At 39.7% G+C, this 6,528-nt stretch overlaps 1 long non-coding RNA gene across 1 annotated transcript; it reads right to left on the bottom strand.

Moving 5' to 3' along the window:
• Positions 1 to 3,353: 3,353 nt before the first annotated feature.
• LOC310988467 lies at positions 3,354 to 5,096 on the bottom strand. Its single transcript, XR_014595486.1, has 4 exons — positions 4,990 to 5,096; positions 4,679 to 4,767; positions 3,959 to 4,150; positions 3,354 to 3,539 (listed from the first exon to the last, which is right to left on the bottom strand). It is a non-coding gene; the product is annotated as an uncharacterized lncRNA (long non-coding RNA).
• Between the last annotated feature and the right edge of the window lie 1,432 nt (positions 5,097 to 6,528).

The raw sequence follows: 6,528 nt of genomic DNA, 5'->3' as shown, positions 1-6,528 counted from the left end.
CAACTCTTGACTTGCTTGGAGTGTACATTTTTTCCCACAGACAGCATCAGGTGGCTACTCAAACATGCGCCAAGAAGTTTTTTTTTTACTTGAAGCATGTCAAGAGTTGATATTCCTGTGTTTGACACAAACGGGAGCTTTCTGACTGCACCTGAACACACAGAACACGGCAACTTGGGTCTCGCGCGAGACTTTGAATGCAAAACAGGAGCGATTGAACTGAAAATCTTCAAATTCCTTCTTTTAGACCTAAAATGTTAGGAAAATACAGCCCCGAGTTGAATTTGCCCGGAATTGTCCTTTAAGTAGGCCTAATACCTGAGTCGGGATGTGGTTAGCTTAGCTTAGCATAAAGACTGGAAACAGATGGAAACAGATAGCGGTTCTGTAGCAACGTCGCTAAAGCTCGGTGTGTTGGGACGTTTTCTTGCGGATTGGCCAAACCACCACTAGAGCAGGTTTGAACTGCACAGAAGCAAATGACTCCTCCTAGAAAAACCACAAACTGTAGTTTTTACTTTTCAAAACAAAGTGTTGATCATGAATTCTGGACAGAGCTAGGCTAGGTGTTCCGGGAGCGTACCTATGTTCTCCGTTCGGGGAATATAGGACCCTCTTTTTGAAAAAGAGTCCTACACTGTAAAAAAAATTCCGTAGAATTTACGGTAAAATACTGGCAGCTGTGGTTGCCAGAATTTTACCGTAGAAAATACGGTCACAATGTATTACACATTACGGTATGCTGTTTTGGCAACCGTAAATTTCACAGTAGAGAACTGTTATTTGTTTACGGTAATTTGCTGTAAAAATAACAGTTATAATATAAACCTGTTTACGGTAAATTCTTTTAAAAATAACGGATATACTGTAAACAGGGTATAAAATTAACTTTTTGACCTACCTGCAAATGGCAGGTAGCTCAAAAATTTTACCGGCCAAAATATGTTTTCACCGGCCACTGAACTGCTCACAATACAAAGTCATTAAAATCAGCAGTGTTTTCCCCATTGCATTATAGTTAGGCAGCTGCCTTAACAACACACACCTGCCTCCTAAACTAAATTGTTGCAATAAATATATACAGTATATTAAAAAAATAGGTTTAGATTAGCTGGAATGACAACAGACATTACATAGGCTTTCAGAGGAAGATATAGTGATGTGAGTTTTGAAACTTATAGCCTACATTTAATTCAGACTGAATAAGTGGTGTGAACACAGGTTTTTTTTTTGTTTTTTTTTTTTAAATGTAGATTTGTTCATCCTACAGTAGCCTATCAGGATGCAACTTTCTTTTGAAATATCAAACAAAGAGAACTATGGACTGTGGAAGTTTGAATAGCCTAAATACAGAAGTTATCATGACGTGAATCATATGTTGCGGTAAAAAAAAAAAAAAGACCGTTGATGGTGGAAAGGCTTTACGGGCGGGGGCTGCGGGGGTAGCCTATGGCCCAGAGTGTCACTGACACTGTCGAGCCCAGTGTTTGTGTTTTGATCACAGACGAGAGTGGCAGAAATTCAGAGTTTCACCTGATCACGGGCAGAGTCAGCACCTCTTCACAGGATTGCGAGCGGGGTGATGCTGCATTCAAGTGAACTCGGAAATACGAGACCCGGTCCCGTATTGATGCAAAACAGGACGGGGTTATTTAATCTGCAAATACGGGATGATTCCATATTGTCGGGGACATGTGGTAACCCTGGTAACCCTACCTCTCACCATCGCGATGTGTCGCCACATGAACACGTTACCACAAACTAAGGTCGCTCGCCTCTGACCGCCTCCCTGAATGACCGACTGAGCGCGAACGTTACAGCAGCCGAAAACTTGATACATTTTCTTAAATGTTGAATCACGGAGGACAACGGGACAACTCCGACATTCGAAACACAGTCAGTAGATCTCCTGTAGCTGTAAACTGTGTTCGTTTCACTGTTCAGCATTTATGATGACAATTATATAGTGAAGTTGGCATATTCCAGCTGCCGGCCAATGGCGAGTGGCCTAATAATTTTACTCGCCAAATCATATTTTTACCCGCATTTGGCGAGTGGCGGGTGCTAATTTTAAACCCTGACTGTAAACCTAATTACAGTCCATCAGTGAAAAAACACGGTAAAACTGTAAGATATAGTACGGTATTTTATTGCAAAATTCACGGTAAAATACTGGCAGCTGTGGTTGCCAGAATTTCACCGTAAAAAATACGGTACAACACATAATGGAATTACAGTTTGTTGGCGTAGATTTTACAGTCAGAAAATGCAAATGGTAAATTATTAAGGAAATAACCAATTAAAGGACAATTCCAGGCGAATTCAACTCGGGGGTGTATTTTCCTATCATTTTAGGTCTAAAAGAAGGAATCTTAAGATTTTCAGTTTAATCGCTCCTGTTTTGCGGTAGTTGCGTCTGTCCCCGCATCGCCACGGCAGCAATGAATGGGAGTGGATGTAAGTTCCGCTGTTTAGGCTGTTTCCATCCCTCAAAGCCGCAATTTTTTTCCACAGACAGCGTAAGATGGAGACTCAAACATGCACCGAGAAGTTTATTTACTTCAAGCAAGCCGACATGTTTGTAAAACTAGATCTAATTCAAAGTCTCCCAGAGTCTTGCGCGAGCCCGAAGTTGCAGTGCTGGTGTATTCAGGTGCAGTTGGAGCTACCGCTTGTGTCATAAACACAGGAATACCAACTCTTGACTTGCTTCAAGTGTACATTTTTTTCCACAGACAGCGTCAGGTGGCTACTCAAACATGCGCTGAGAAGTTTTTTTTTACTTGAAGCAAGTAAAGAGTTGATATTCCTGTGTTTATGACACAAACTGTAGCTTTCCTACTGCACCTGAACACACCGAGCACGGCAACTGGGTCTCGCGCGAGACTCCGGGAGACTTTGAATTAGATCTAGTTTTACAAACATGTCGGCTTGCTTGCTTAAATAAACTTCTCGGTGCATGTTTGAGTAGCCATCTGACGCTGTCTGTGGGAAAAATTTGCGGCTTTGAGGGCTGGAAACAGCCTAAACAGCGGAACTTACATCCACTCCCATTCATCGCTGCCGTGGCGATGCGGGAACAGACGCAACTACTGCAAAACGGGAGCGATTAAACTGAAAATCTTCAGATTCCTTCTTCTAGACCTAAAATGATAGGAAAATACACCCCTGAGTTGAATTCGCCTGGAATTGTCCTTTAAGCCCATTGTAAACCAAAGTACAGACTATAATTGATAAACTTTAAGAACCTCTCTTTGCATATACACATTCTCTGTGAAAAACAGAACTTGGACTTGTGTCCATACATATGAAGAAGGATAGTCCATGATAGAAGAAATAAACATAATGAAAAAAGGAGCCACTTGCCCTGTGTTGATCAACACTAATGAGTCACTGAGTCCAGACTTGGCTGAAGAGGGCTCTTAACATATACATGGTGTTCAAGAAACTGGAACTTAAAGCATCCAGCAGTCACCAGTTCTGCTTGAAGACTCATATATTGTCCATTTGGTGTCCACTGTAGACTGGCATGATCCTCTCTGCAGCCAGAAAACAGAAACAAAGCAAAGGTTAGATTGATGCAGTGCCTGAGCATGGTGCCTACAGAGATAAATTCAGCCTTCTGTTGTTAAACTGAGCTCCAATGAGCTATACATAGAATGAAACCAGCACTCTGGAATATAGTTTTGCAGGTCATCAGGAGTATTTCATTTATTTTATTGTATTAGTGTGAAAGGTAGAAACTGTCACTTTTCAGGACTAAATGATCATCAGTATTTGTTTCACCCTTGTCGAATTGCAGCCAAAATCCTGAATCCTGTCCGTAATACTGATTTTTTTTCTACTGTATGTTTGTATGAAGCTGTTGGCACGGTGCATTTGTGGGAGATCGATTGAGTGAAGTTTGAGTTGTGCTTGCATCTACTCATTTGCTACACTGACATAAACCATTGCTTACCTCTAATTAGCCTTGACAAGACTGGTGTTTGAGTCATTGGGTCCAGACTTGACTGAAGACAGGTGGGACAGAGTCTCATACAGACATGGTACAATGTTGAAGAAACTTTGGGCAGGTGTTGTCATCATTCCTGCTTGAAAATTCACCAGCAGTCTTCAATCAGGTGTTTACTGTGGACTGGCATGAACCTCTCTGCAACCAGACAAAGAAAGACAACAAAGAAAACATTGTTAATGATAATGATAATTATTATTATATAGCACACTGTTGCAAAGTGCTTCCTGCAGCAACAACAACAACAAACAAAACATTAATAAAAGAAGTTGGAACAGAAAAAAAATAAATGGTGAATGAAGAGTAGGTTTAAAAAATCTAATAGAAAGGCCAACCAATAAATATGATTTCAGGAGGCGCTTAAAACAGTTAACAGATTTAGCAGATCTAATAGATTGAGAGAGATTGAGGGAGAAACTGTGGAGGCTACAGCTGAAAACACACAATCCTTTGGATTTGACATTAAATCAGTGATTTTGATGTTTTTTTTTAAGGATAGTTCCGAGGATTTATCCTTAAGGAACTCCAGATAATAGGGTAGTAGACATAAATGGGAGACATAATTATTGATGTGGCCATGTAAATATTTGACAGGTATGAAGAAACAAAAACATTTAGGCTAATGGCAGCACCAGTTCAGAAGCCTATCAATTTAAATGTACTCACTGAAGCTGAGTGTTGATAACGCTGAAGATGTACTGGCCATGCCACATTCCTGCAAAGTAGGCTGCCTTGCATTCTCCAGCTGCACCATGCTGAGGAGAAGGTAAAATGATTTTGTAGTGTTAAAAATGTGTACAACTAAGGATGGGATGGTTCTGTACAAATATAGTATATGTTGAACACAAAATGAACTCATGTAACACTTCAGTAATAATGATAATGGACAGAAGTAGCTACATGGATATCTGAACAAGGCAGTTTTAGGCCGGTGTATTTTCCCTCTTCCACACAAACACAGTAACACATAACTTTACCTTAACAGTAATGATGTTGGCCTCCCTTAGGAACTTCTGCACCTCCATGAGAGCAAGGCTCCTCTTCAGACCGTCTATCTCCATGTGCTAACGTTAGCTTCCACATACTTTACTCTGATTAGAAAACACAAAAACTCTGGTTACTCTCAGGTCCTGTCTCTCACGCTAGTCTCATGCTATAGTAGTCAGCGTTATTAGCTTAACGATCCACCGTTAGCGTTAGCATAACGACCGTTATCGTTATTAGCATAACAATAGACCGTTAGCTGTATTAGCATAACGGTCGTTAGCGTTAGCCTAGCCATCGTTAGCGTTAGCTCATGTGCTAAACGGCCAAAGTAACACAAACCATGCTCATTTTTAAATACTTACAGTTCATCTGTAGCTTTTCCACGGACAGTGTTGGTATCGATCCAACCTGAGAAAGTCCAGTCCGATCCACCGACACTCGTTGCTGAAGCAGTCAGACTTTTTTGCAGACTGAAGCTGGGGCATTTCCATCAAAAATAAAATTAATCCACTTTACTTATGTCGTCTTTGGCTGACAACAGAGCAGCTTGGTTGTAACCAGGTTGTAACGGCGCTCCGGCCAAAAATAACGGATCTTGGTGGCGCGCAGCAAACCAACCGTTGACCCAACAAATGGGTTACTATGGTTACTGCTGGGTCACCCGTAGGTCACCCAAGCCAGAGCTGACTCAAGCTTCTTCTTTTTTTCCTTTTTTCTTTTTTTTTTTTTTTTTACTGTGTGTAGGTATGTTATGGAGACTACATGTTTGTACAATAGAGATGTTTGTATTTTAAAAAAATATATATTTATGTCTAAACTCTTTTGCACATTTATTCTGAAATATATGTTACATATAGGCTATTACATGTTATTTTGACTTAGTATCTTAATCTTATCTTAATTCTGTTTTGACAACATGTAGTTTTTCTATTGCATTAAGTGCTTCACATCGACCCGAACAATGCCCACGTGACCACAGCCTGTCCTGATACCATACTTTTTAACATTCTACTTTCTATAGAAGGGTCATTCCAGAATTGGAGGACATTTCATGTCCCACCCATTCATTTTCAATAAATCATGCATGAAATTCCAAAACTTGCATTTGTGGTGAAAATTATAATTACTCTGAGACAAAATATAAATATAGTTATACAAAAACTGGTTCCAAAATATTATTTAAAATACAAAATAACTCTTAACCACCCCCTAAAATGGCCTTTTTCTCTTGTCCCACCCTCTTAATGGCCAACATGCATGTCAAATAAAGCGGTTAAAATAAGTTTAAAATTTTAATTTTTTTTGTATGATTTTGTTGATTTATGTCTTTTGTAAGTGTAAAAACACTTAGTTTAATCATAAACATATTTTAAATAAAAGTAATTTTGCACTAAAGTTGTGTCCCACAACATCCACGCAACCCTGTTACCAAAACCTTTTTAGCAGAGAAGAAGAAGAAAAAGAAGTGTGAGACACATGACACAAAAGAATTTGTATTATCAAACTGTTAGATAATAGCATGGGTAGAC

The sequence above is a fragment of the Trachurus trachurus genome, assembly GCF_905171665.1.
Source record: "Trachurus trachurus genome assembly, chromosome: 1".
Lineage (NCBI taxonomy): Eukaryota > Metazoa > Chordata > Actinopteri > Carangiformes > Carangidae > Trachurus > Trachurus trachurus.
The sequence above is the reverse complement of the archived record's forward strand: the minus strand, read 5'-3'. Positions and strand labels throughout refer to the sequence as shown.